The sequence below is a fragment of the Rhodnius prolixus genome, unplaced genomic scaffold, assembly GCF_049639745.1.
Source record: "Rhodnius prolixus isolate KJV_2025 unplaced genomic scaffold, Rpr scaffold_9, whole genome shotgun sequence".
Classification (NCBI taxonomy): Eukaryota; Metazoa; Arthropoda; class Insecta; order Hemiptera; family Reduviidae; genus Rhodnius; species Rhodnius prolixus.
The window spans coordinates 17,117,244-17,130,111 of record NW_027411604.1 but is presented as its reverse complement, the minus strand read 5'-3'; the positions used below and the strand labels follow the sequence as shown (position 1 = coordinate 17,130,111).

Here is a 12,868-nt window from a genome sequence, read left to right as displayed (position 1 = left end):
CTCAGAAAAAATCTGGTTCCATCATTGCTTACGATATTTACCGGGTGTAAAATAAGTTCTTTATAAATTAAATTGTTGCTTCGTTTAATTGTCAATAGATATCGTTAGTAGGATACTAAGATATAAAGAAGTTTATGAACAAGGTGGGGGAGCGGTTGAGTATACTGTTGTAGCAGCCGGTCAGCTGTTGGAACGGTAGAAGTTTCAGTTGTATATTATCGCTTGAAGTGTTTGTAGATACGTGTTGTGCAGCCTCTAAACTCAGAAGTATTTGTTACGATCTAATTTGATAAGAGGTTTGTGAGATAAGTTTCTTTGCCTAGCCTAGGAAACATCTTCATTTATTTGACGAGTCTGAAGGAAATACATTTATTTTGAAAAACAAGTTAGTGATTGCATTTTTTAATTTATTTAAATATATTATATATTAGTGTATTAAAACATCAATTTTAAATTTTACTAATCCATGTTCATGTTTATATTTTGTAGTTCTTAAAAAAAGATTTCTTTGATAAGTTAACTGTTTTTTACTTTTGTATTATATTCTTGCACCCCAGAGTTTTTAAGTCTGTATATTTTTAGAGAGGACAAGTATCCAAGAGCAGCCTGGCTGCATAGGTAGCGTCAAACCCGTTTAGAGCAGATCAACGTTAGCTGTTTCCCGCGCGCCCTTTATTACCTACAATTTTTTTAAAACTACAAAATAAATTCCAAATTTTGAAATTGAACTTGGTAATCTTTCATCATTATTTGTATTTTTTTTACTTTATTTAGCCACTGTTAAACGTATTTGTAGTCGTTTCGGCATTCTGCATTCAACATAAATGCATTAACAAATAAACGGTATTTTTCTGTTTTTTCATTTAGCGTTCTGATGATGTTTATTAATTAATATTTTCTCTAAGACGAAGTCTTTTTGAATAAGTAGTAAACTAATTAGAAAATTTTTAGAAATAATTTTAATTGTTTTTAGAAAATAATACCTTAATTGTATAATTTGCAAAAAAAAAATCTTAAACCTTTGCTATTTATTTGCAAGCATTGGTTGCAAATGTTGTATGACATTACTAAAGAGCTCGAAATTTCCCAAGCATTCAGAGTACAGATGTATTTTTTTAAATGCTTGCCTTATACTACCTCTGCTTGAGCATACTAAACAGCGTAAATTATTTCTAAACTACTAATCACAAAAAATTAAAACAGAACACCATTTTTCTATCAACTTACCCCGCTTTACCCGAATTGCACATTTTGCTACATTATTTATTATTGATTATAAAACCTGACTACTGAAATTTCTGACAAACATTAATACACTCCTCTCTGCCAAATTATGGCATTTTAAATTATTTCTTAATTACAGGATTTTGGGTATTTCCCCCTCCATCTTACAGTTGAATAATTGTATTTACTTTTCACAGTTAAACATGTATTGAAGGGTGTAGATGATTTAAAATTTGTACGCCTTTATTTTAATTATTACAAATGTAAATAATTGTTAATAAATTATCTATAGATTTATTTTATTGTAGCTTTGCTTTTTAATTAATTACCTACGACTTATTTATCTTACAATGCAGACTTATAATCCAATTTGTGCCAATGCAGAAATTCATATTTGCTGCGAATGCTACTAAGATCATTCATATAGCAAAAGAATCCGAAAATAATTGAAATTACTCTTTATTCCACTTAAAAATTTAAAATGCTTTATTGTCATGTGGGACTCTGTTATTATTTTTCTGGTATTCTAATTTTTTAGATTATCTTGAAAATGGATTCAATTATTTTTATTATTATTTTATTATTATTATTTTTTTTAAACTTGACTAGTTCTACAGCTTTTTATTTGTATCATTTCGTGGAAAAACTGCATTTTAGATCATGGGTAGTTATTGGGCTTTTTTACGAAGTTGTAAACGAATGATCTTGTTAGCTATTCGTTATCTGATAACGATATTAATAAAGACTATATACAAAACAAATTTGAAGTAAATTAGGCGATAGGTACTACCAGTTCATTCGATAGATGTCTATACTTTTTAGCAATCTTTCTTTTTTCGCCGCAGAACGTGTGCAATGAATTACTTAAAAAAACGAAAATTCACAAAAACTTCAAATTTGGTATTAAGTGGGCTGTCTGATCCGGAAATTAGCTTTTGGACAAAATCATCCAATCATGCTTCTTTACTGAATTAATTTTCCATTTTTATTTTACGACTTCTACTAAGCAGCTCTTACAATTGTTTTTTAATTTTTAAAGTACTCAATCTGGGTGAGAGAAAATAGTTATATTTAAGTTTAATGTTCGTTGAAGCAGTGATTGGAATCGTTGAAAAATTGGCAACAGAATTTTGGAGTTTCGTTTGCTGATCAATTCATTATTTATTGCACTTATCAGGTTTAATTTAAGGAACTGATCAGAAAAGAAGTTCTTACATGTATTCTAGGTGTATAAAACCTATGCATCGTGTCCATTATCGCCCATTATTTATTATACCAAGAACCTACTTTGGTTTACCATAACCTACAATATCTTGCTTTTTCTTTAGTGGAAACTTATTAAATCTTTTCCCTGTTTTGTTATCTTTACATAATACTAAAATAATAAAAAGAGTTAATTCTTTTTCAACACAATCGTCCTCGCCAAATAGAATTTTGTAAACAATGCGCAGATCATTGTTCAGTCGTTTATGCTCAATTCACCACGTCGTTGTTGCTCTCAATTAATACTGAACTTACTCTACAATAATTATTATTAGCAATTATAATTGCATTATTCCGAATATTCTTTTTAAAAAAATCTAATAAGATTGATTGATTTAAAATTATTATTCAAAGAAAGAATAACCTGATTTATTAGCTTCTACTCTGATTGAGTTATACATTGAACTTTCCCATTACCACAAGCTATTAAATTACATTATATCATTGGTTTATTAAACAGTTTTCCTACTTTTTTTTCTGGTTTAGAACAATTTTGGTTAATTTTATTTGAAATTTGAAATATTAATTTCCTGTTATTATATGCTTCATTCACTTGGTGAAAGTAATTTGGTACTTTCTTTAGCATTTCTGTGAGGCGCTCTCTAGATTCTGGCTAAATTTTGGAAATTGATTTTTCCTAATTAGTTAGTATTTTTTTTTTTTTTTTTTTTTAATCAAGTGGTGTAAGAGAGAGAGCTTAAAGTATGCGACCATAAGTTTTAATGGTGGAACAAAACATTTTTTACGTTAGCAGCTAACTAAGTCAGCGTTTCCCAACCTATGGTACGCGAAAAATAATCAATAATGGCGGACATAAAAAATTAAATCATAAAAATATCATAGAAACGTTGTTTCCTATAATTCATAAAAATTATTTTAATTAATAATATTATACAGTAAAGTTGTTAATATGTACAGTAATAAGGTTAGTCTGTCTCAAGATATACGAGAAAATATAATAGCACAATTAACAGGATTAAAATTGTCTTTCATGGAGTATTTTCCCAAAACCCGAAAACACAAATAATTGGATTTCAAACCTCCTTCTATAAAGAAAATTTAAGGAAAAGCTACATCATTATCAATAAATGATAAAGAAAATTTAATATGTTAGAACTATCATGTGACAGAACTTAAATGATAACTATGTATGTTAAAGAGACTGGATTGTAATGAATAAGCTCTATCCAAGCAACATTAAATTTAATTGGTACTTACTGGTAGTTGAATGCTTTAAAGAAATTAATTTAGAAGATTTGGCTGCAAATATAATAATCCTAAAGAAGAACTTTGTAAATTAATTAATAATTTTAAAGGGAAAAATATGTACGCAATTTTTAATTGTTTAAAAAAAGTTTTAAAACTAAGAGATCTTACACTTTACAAAGTTTATAAAGTGAACATGAACTTGGAACTCCTTTGCAACAGATACATTGTATCTCTATACAAATAAAGATAATAAAACAACGCACTCGGAATAACAAAGATCGCGAAATACAATCATTTTTACGAAGTGGTACAATTTAGCATGATGTACTACCAAGTGGTACCCAAGCCAAAAAAAGGTTGGGAAACGCTGAACTAGGTGATTATCTACCTACTTTCATCCAACATACCAATTAAAAATTTGAGAAAAAAACAAATGATTTTTTCAGTTCAAATTTCTTAGTGTTTTTTTAAAAATGTTCTTCCAAATTTCTCTAAACTTAATAATTCAACTGCACCACATAAACCCTACAGTTTTTATTCAAAAAATGATTTTGAAAAATTAATTTCTGGGAGCTGGGAAAGTTTAAACTTTGTGAGTTCGGTTTGAGTGTACATGTTAATGGAAAATAGTTTTTTGGCGCCCAATCTAAAGCCTTAAAGCAAGTTAATCCTCTGAAAAATTAATGTCGATATTCGCTGTTCTTTTTTTAGCTGCAAGATACATCAGAATAGCAATGAAGCCGTTTCATATAAAGTCCAACCAAAATATAACTCTTTTCCTGAATTGAAAATAAAATAAAATGTTAAAACGGATGTAGTAAATAAAAAAGGAAGGCAGAGTTAAAGCGAAGAAGAAAAGTAAAAGCTAAATGGTTAAAAGCTAAAAAGAATCAGCGCGGATCGAGATGTAAATGGTTTGAAACGACCGACATTCCGTCGACCGACATAGCTATATCATGGTGGCGTATTATATACTTCTCAGCGCTTTACTAAATCTCTGCTCACTTTTACTGTAATCTATTTAATTTCGCTCTGGATTAAAGTGATTTCACAACGGTAGAGGTGGCTAAATGATTATACGTAGTTTGTTTGGAATTAGCACAGAATAGTTTGGAGGAGTGATGCTGTTAAGATTTGAATAAAAATGGACCTGGTATCCAAGAATATTGAAAAATGAATTGAGAATAAACAAAAATTAGACTTCCATTTTTGAGAAATCTACTCTCCTTTAAATATAACAGTTAAGGAAGGAGTTCTTATAATTCGGAAGGTTCTAGCCGTCTGTCTTCTGCTAATGTTTTTAGGTACCCTCTTGACACCCCTTAGGAACCTAAGAGACCTTATCCAAGATGTATTCTACCTGCGGAGTATCTGGACACTCCACTGAGTAAATAACATACTGGTGTCATACAGGCTTCTGTTGTTTATTTAAGATTGTGGCAGAATTGTATCAGAGAAATATGAGGAGCCACTGTTGAGTGTTAAAGGGTTCTTACGAAAGGCACTACTTATATTTTGAGCCTTGGCAACACTGAGTGTTGTCAGGTGCTATCTGACGTTTCTACTTGAAAGTTTGACAGTTTTGACCATAACCTTCTTCAGAACGTTTTGTTATTTGAGCGCGATTTGTGTTGTTTACAGTCACTTGAAAGTTGTGTCTCAGCGAAAAAATTTGGAATTAACTCGTGAAAAGTTTCGTGCAATGATTTATTACGTCTTTCGACGTGGATTATCAGGAGTGCATCGATCAACTCACTTCCACTTTTGGCGATAAAACCCCCATCCTTTGCCACTGTGAAAAGCTGGTATAACGAATTCAATCATGGTCGTCGTTCGCTCACCGACGAAAGTCGTGCAAGGTCGTCCAAAATCAGTTGTTGTGTCAGAAAACATTGATGCTGTGCAAAAAACTAATAATGCAAGATCGTCATGTGACATACTGTGAGATTGAGGCAATCTTAGGCATTAGTTCCACCAGTATATATAAAATATTGCATGATCATTTAGCCGTGAAAAAGGTTTGTTCTCGCTGGATCCCACATAATCTGACAAAATTTCAAAAAGATGCTCGTGTCGATTGGTGCAAACAAATCCTTAAGAAATACAATGGCGGTGCTTCAAAAGACGTGTATAAGATTGTAACAGGTGACGAATCATGGATATATGGGTATGAGTCGAAAACTAAACAGCCGTCGACTGTATGGGTGTTTCAAGATGAACCAAATCCAACAAAAGTTGTTCGCGCGATGTAGGGTCATTAAAAAAAATGGAAACTCTTTCTCTCAAGTAGAGAAATATGGCGGAGATGAGGCGCATCAAGATTTTGAAGAAGGATGCTTAAAGTCTTCCACTTCTTGCAATTGGGAGTTAAGCACTGGAGGATTGTCACCATTGTCACATTGCGGAAACATCTAATGTATAGGATGGAATAATCTGTGGGATTTCATTTTACCTTCAGGGAGAATGTGAGCATATTATGTTAGCCAACGATTCCTCCTGTTTGGCTGCTGTACCCTGAAGCAGGAGGGTTTGTAAGTCTGCTCTCGCATCGATGGGCTAAATGAATCCTACTCGTGATCTACAAACAAATTTACTTCCTTATGGATGTATCGAATGTACAGAGTGGAAGAATTAAAAGCAGGATTGAACGAAAGACTCGTAGAAGCAGTATACCCTAAGTAAAATCAGCCTCTAATTTTTTTTTTTTTTGACAGTTTGAGACCAGAGAAGGCAAATCCCGAAGAGTAAAATTTTCTACTGCACTAAACTTATGAGAGGATACGGTATAAAGCCTCGAATCATATTTCGCTGCGATGCCTGGGCTACAGAGGCTACCCCATGTTCTATTCTGGAATGTGGGTTCTTTTGCTCTTAGATTTTTCTCCTTTTAGGAATCTCTGGATGGATAGTGTTGTCTGCAATGAGGGGATACTGTCCAGAAGCCATCAATGTGCTGAGAACTTGTTCTTGATGGACCCTACTTTTTGAAAAATGGTGAGAATAAAGGTGAAATATTCGCCATGCCGAGGTGTCAAATAACACCTGACCAATAATTTCTACAAAAACTCTTGCAAACCAGAAAGTCACAGAGTCCGAGAGATTTCTTCTTTCTCTTGTAACCAAAAATTTATTGTTTTTTGCAATTTTAACCAGATTCACTTTTATTGATTAACTTTGGCAAGAAAATGGTAAACTAAAGGATTAAAAGAACGCAAAGGATGTTCTCGTAGAAAAGGTCGACCTTGTACGGAAGGATTATACTGCAATTACGTCAGAAGTGGCCAAAAGTAGGCCTAGTGCCACTTCTAAAGAAAAAAAGAGAGTCTCGAGAAGATAATCAAGAAATTTAACCATCATTCTCCAATAATATTGCTGTTGGGTTTAGGACCAGCCAGGACATCTGGTTAAGCAGAAGAGGACCAAAAAGGATTATCGCCTCGTAAACAGATATAATGACTTGGATAGACAGGTTATCTTAATATCAGGGGAAAGACCTCTACAGTTTCCTAATGTGATCTTTCCAACAGTGATTATATCGCAGATCATTAATGTGCAGAGGCCTTGTTCTCAAAGATATGGCTGCGGGTAGCCTCTAGAAAAGTGGTGAACTATACTTACACATAACTCTACTTGATAATATTCTGTTATCACAGAACTTGACGTAAATATAGCGCTTTTGGGATTATATAGATGTTTGAGCAAAAGTATTAGTAACGATAATTGCAGACGATCTTAGTTATTTTGTATAAATTTTAAGTTAGCAAAAGTAAAAACTTCTGTCAGTTGAATACTCTCCTGTAATAGTTCATTAATTACTACTGAAACAGGATGTCTACCCCAAGTAACTATTTCTTTGTACGTGTTTCTCCATGATTAGAAAGTGATTGATGGAGAGGTGATTTTGTTGATTCCAGCATTATTTAGTTCACCTTTACAAGGGTGCATCAAAAAGCTATTAAACTAACTATTCTTGTGTAAAACTTTTAACTACTACTTTCAGCAACTCTTAGTTTTATTTATAAACTTTTAATTGTGACTTTCTTAACTTTAGAATAATTGTAGGATGTGAAAGTATAAATAACTTTGTATTAGGCTTACATTATAAGTTTATATTGTTGTATTAATAATAATGAAGCCGTTCGCTGCACAAATCGATCAACTCCAAATTTTTTTGAAATATCTTAAATTTAAGAGTCAAAGAGTTCAGTCATAGTTTTTTATATTTATAATAAATTTCCCAAATAATAAAGATTAACACCGTAAACGACAAACTTTTGTTGGCCATTGAATAACAAATAAATTTATCGTATTTCAGAAGTCATTTTGATTGATAATGAATTTGAATTTTGCGCTGAATGATAACGGTAGATTTATTTGAATTTATATTATAAACAGGAATTTTAAAAAAACAATGAACATTATTTCATCGCTTTTCTCCCACTTTTTTTGGTTTAATGGAATTAATCGAGTTGTGGAGTGAGCGGCTCAATTATTTAACCGGATATAGCCAATTACACTAAGCAGCACTGCGGATTTGATCATATTTTCTACAGTCCTTAAGGATGGTTCCCACAAATCAAAGTAAATCTAGCTCTCCAGGAAAGCTGCACGATGAGAGGAGAGCCGATAGACGGTCATACTGATCCCGAAAAGCGTTCCCCAATATACCAAAATTGAACCTCCAAATGGAAAATTTGGAAACTTTCTAAGGAGGGTTAACACAATATAGCCCACCAACCACCTACGCTACAATCCCAGGGATCAAGATTAGTAAACTCCTTGATACCTCCTAGAGAGGATCATTTACAAAGACTTCAGTGAAGGCCTGCCGTCCCAAGTACCCGCTAACCAGGAAAGGCCTATATTCAAAAGGTGGGTTTGATGTTAAAGGGTTATGTATGTATGAGCTTGGTAGAGATCTCTTCATTTTTCCGCTTGTGGCTACATTTTGGTCAGCAAAAATGTTAATAAAAAGTATGAGATTCCATTTTTGACCGCGGCACCTAATTAGGTAGTTGAAAATTAGGCAGCGCCTGAAAAAAAAAGTAGATGATTACTTACTTCAAGGGGATGCTCGTTGTTTTAGGCTCTATTTTCGATCCAATCTTCCTGGGGTCTATTCAACCTAAGAGTCACATGATGCCTGATGGTGGTGCTGGTAAGGTGAACAGTGGTCTGGAAAACCTTGCTGCCACCCAAACAGCTCCTCTGGAAATGATTCATTTAGCCTTGCTCCCATCAAGATGGAGAGAAATGAGACTGAGTAGTGCCTCAATCCCAACTATAAGGCAAATCCTCAAATTCCTCTCTGGTGTTCTTCTAGGTGCAGTTGACCAGGGAGTTATCATGAAGAGATAGTCACAGGTTTTAGGTTTTACGGAAATCAGAGATCAAGAATCATGTATGTTTCTGTTGTATTTCATAATTTCATTAAAATAGCTAAAATTTATTAAATAAATAAAGGTATTTATTCCAAATCTATTAATTAAACTCAAATTGTGTATTTATTTATTAATTATTTATTTATTGAAAAATTTATAACTGCAAAATTAGCATCTAGTAAATATGATGAAGGGAAAAGATGAGCACAAGAGTGGAGCAGTTGTCCACTGACAACCCTCCGAGATATTGTCAAGCAGTAAGGAATGAGAAATATGCAGGCGATGGATTGTGAACAACTTGAGATGAGCGAGATGAGAGTAATTAGCAAAGTAATAGCGCTGAGTAAGAATAGTGACTGAATGAGAAGGGAGAGGGATATTAACATATCTACAAAGAAAAATTTATTAATCAATTTTAGTCCATCAGTAGATCTCTACCTGCGTCTCAGGCTTCTATTAGGATTCCCAGGAACGGACTGGCTAGAAAGTTCTTGGATTAATGGATTACAGTGGAGAGAGGGATGAAATATTTTGTACCGAGATGTGATAAGGTCGCGTACAAAAGGGACATATTCTTGTGGAGACTTAGAAGGTGGCGTATCTATTCCCGAAGGCAAACCAACCATCCTCCGCCCACACAATAGATCATGGGGACTCTACCATCATCATTGCAATACCTCGACCACCACGAAACCTTTCCTCAACTCGTGAGCCTGGAGACACAGAACTCCAACGGGCTGACTCACGATCCCGTGGTACCATTTCGTAGCGAGAATATGTCTCCTACTTAAGGCCTAGAATGGTCACTGGCCCAGTCATGCCCAGTACATGACTTACTGTTTCTCCGCACTCTCCTGGTGTCAGCTTGGACTTACTACACCATTCCAAGTGAAGATGGTTTTCCGTACCAAGCGTACAAAAGGAACATTGACATCTTTGTGGATGGTCTGGTTAGAACCATCAAAATGCAGCATCAGTGATTCTGCGAAGAAATTTGGATTGAAGTGTTACTAGTCGGTGATAATTAGAGCGTTTGGTAGAGCCCCACACTTCTATTCCTGAAGTCCATAAAATGTGTTCAGTATAGTGTTGAAATTGTGAATGAATACTAATAAATTATGAATGAAGGTAAATATAAAATTGTTCTTTTAAAATTCATTCATAAATTTTTTATTACGACACTCTGACAAGTTCGTTAATTACGTCATGTATGTATATAATATTATTACTATAAGCTGGACATCATTTCTTATGCTGGTTTGGAAGGTCTCTTTATTCTTTTTAGTTGATAACCAGTTCTGTTGCTAACGTCCTCCATATCTTGGAGATTTTAATTAATACCACACAGAGTTCAAGTTCAATTTTATTTCTACTTAAAAATATTTCTATTGGTTATTATATTTTTAAATTTATTTTGTTATTTACAACCTGTATAATATAATATACAATAAGTAAATAGGGAGATAGAGGTAATATAGAGGTATAGAGGCGTGAAAGGCAGGAGGAAAGAAACTGCCCAGCGGTAGCACTTTCTACAGGATATGATTTTTAGGCCTTCAGACTGCGAGAAAGTCGCGGGGCCACTGGCGATTCAGTCGGCGAGGAGTATTAGGGATGTCAGAGGAGGCGAGAGACTGTACAAGTGGATTGGAGCAAGTGGAGAGAGCAGTATGGAACTTTTGATATTTAGTTTTGGCTAATTGGTGTACGAAGGAAATGTTGTGGTCGTTGTTGAAGTGTGAGGTTAGTCACCGTAGAAAGGAGCGTCAGCTATCTGTCGGAGTAGTTTTGACTGAAATGTCTGTACTGCCCGTATGTTTGTAGGTTTGGCTGAACCCCACAGCTCTAGTCCGTAAGTCCACATAGGTTTGAGGATAGTGTTGTATAATAAACGTTTGAGTTCAATGGGTAATTTGGAGTGTCGTCCAAGAAGTCTGTAAAGCAGTTTGGCACGTTTCGTCATTGCTTGTCTTTTAAGTCTAGTGTGTGGGTTCCACGTGAGCCGTTTGTCTATGTATAGCCCAAGGTAGCGCACCAGATCAGTACAAGGAAGAGGACTGCAGTTGAAGAGGACAGGTGGACAGGAGCCCCGCCGTAGAGTAAACATGGCATGCTGGCATTTCTGTGGGTTCATTTTAATCTGCCACTTCTTTGCCCAGGATTATATTTTATGTAAATGTGTCTGTAATTTGTATGAAGCTGATGAAGGATTTGTACTTGTAGCTAGTATGACTGTATCGTCTCCATATGTTCAGAGTAGTGTAGAGGATTGTACAGGTACATCTGATACCTGTCTATTGATTATAAAGGTTTTTTTTTTTGTTTAATTTTATTAATAAAACAGTAATTTCTGTCTATCTATGTATTTAGACTTTCCACATTTCATGTTTTTAAGAAAGTGATCGAAAATATTAGAATTCTGGTCTTACAGTTGATACAGTTTCGAAACTTTGGAGTTGCTAAAAATGATTGAATGTAGAGAATCTTGTGCAAAATCAGTTTGAGGAAGGAAGGAAAGAAGAAAGCAATAAATGATACGAAATAATCCTCTTTTGTTAAGTATTTGCATCTTATTTGAAAAACAGTTATAACAGATCAAATATTATGTGAAATGCCCGTGTATAAAACTACCTTTTAACAAAAAATATTTACAATATGCAAGCCTTACACACTTTCGACGATTGAAGCTTTAACATCTGTCTATTTTGTCAGAGAATCTATATAAAATTATATTCCCGTTCAAAGAGAATTAAAGAAATTATGGACAATCAAACGTAAACGTTGAATAGAAGTTTTGCTCACAATAACGAAGAGCGATTGTGTAGTTTAAAACGAACTGTTCTTTGTACTCAATAAAAGACAAGTGAATAGTTAGTACATGAAGCTGGAAAGGCTATAACTCATTTCACAAGTTGTAATGTAATTTGCTATGGTAAAGAAAATGGATGGGAAGAAATAAACCTCTAAATATTTCCTTTAAAGAAGTTTTATCTTCTGGTTGTTCGACACTTTTTTTTATTTATTAGATTATCCGTTTATTTGGTTCTAGAGCAATTCATTTACTGACGCGTTAAGAAATATTTTTAAAAAGTTAATAATTTTTCTACTGGAATTCTTATGAGTAATTTTATTGCAAGAGGTGGGAAATGTTAAGAATAAGTTGAAATGTTGCAAGAACACGTGGAGTCCCAGCTAAGACCTCCTTTTACAAAATTGTAAGAAATAACCAGGACTTCATCTGCCTTCAACAAACTTCATTTAAAATGAAGATTCGAGACGATTTTCTTTTCCATATGGGAGATAGTGAATTTAGAGAAGACAAGCGAAGAAGTCCGCAGACTCATTTTTTAGGGGATGATCACTGTTTTGATTATGGCCACAACCAGATGATCAAGAAGCTCTCGCTTACAGTAATACCCAAAAGAATTAGAACCTAAAATATTTTGCTCTATTGATTGATTGATGATTGGCTCTCTAAGGGTATCCTTTAGATCCTAAGGGTTTAGATCAAAATTTGTTTCTCCTTAACAAAAACATATTATTCATTTATTTACAACCTGTACAGTACATATACATCGAGTAAATGTGTTCTTAATTGAGTTCGTTCGTTATGCCAAGATGGCGTGGAGGTTCAGGGGCGAGATGGTCGCTGAGTTTAATTTCTAGTTTGCTCGGCATACCTGATTAATATTTTATTTGTAATTAGTTTATTATTATTATTATTATTATTATTATTTTGTTATTATTATTATTAAACAGTCAATATCAATTATTTATTACTGATCTTTTCT

The 12,868-nt window shown here is 33.7% G+C and overlaps 1 protein-coding gene across 3 annotated transcripts in view; it reads left to right on the top strand.

Moving 5' to 3' along the window:
* The first annotated feature begins 174 nt into the window (after positions 1-174).
* Positions 175-12,868, top strand: part of LOC141454797 (probable metabotropic glutamate receptor mgl-1) — a 133,564-nt gene continuing 120,870 nt past the window's right edge. For 2 of the 3 annotated variants that reach the window (XM_074129415.1, XM_074129416.1), the window contains exon 1: positions 176-385. The gene's annotated coding sequence lies outside the window, so the exon portion shown is untranslated. Of the gene's footprint in view, positions 386-12,868 lie in introns of all 3 variants that reach the window. The other variant, XM_074129420.1, reaches the window with a different exon arrangement.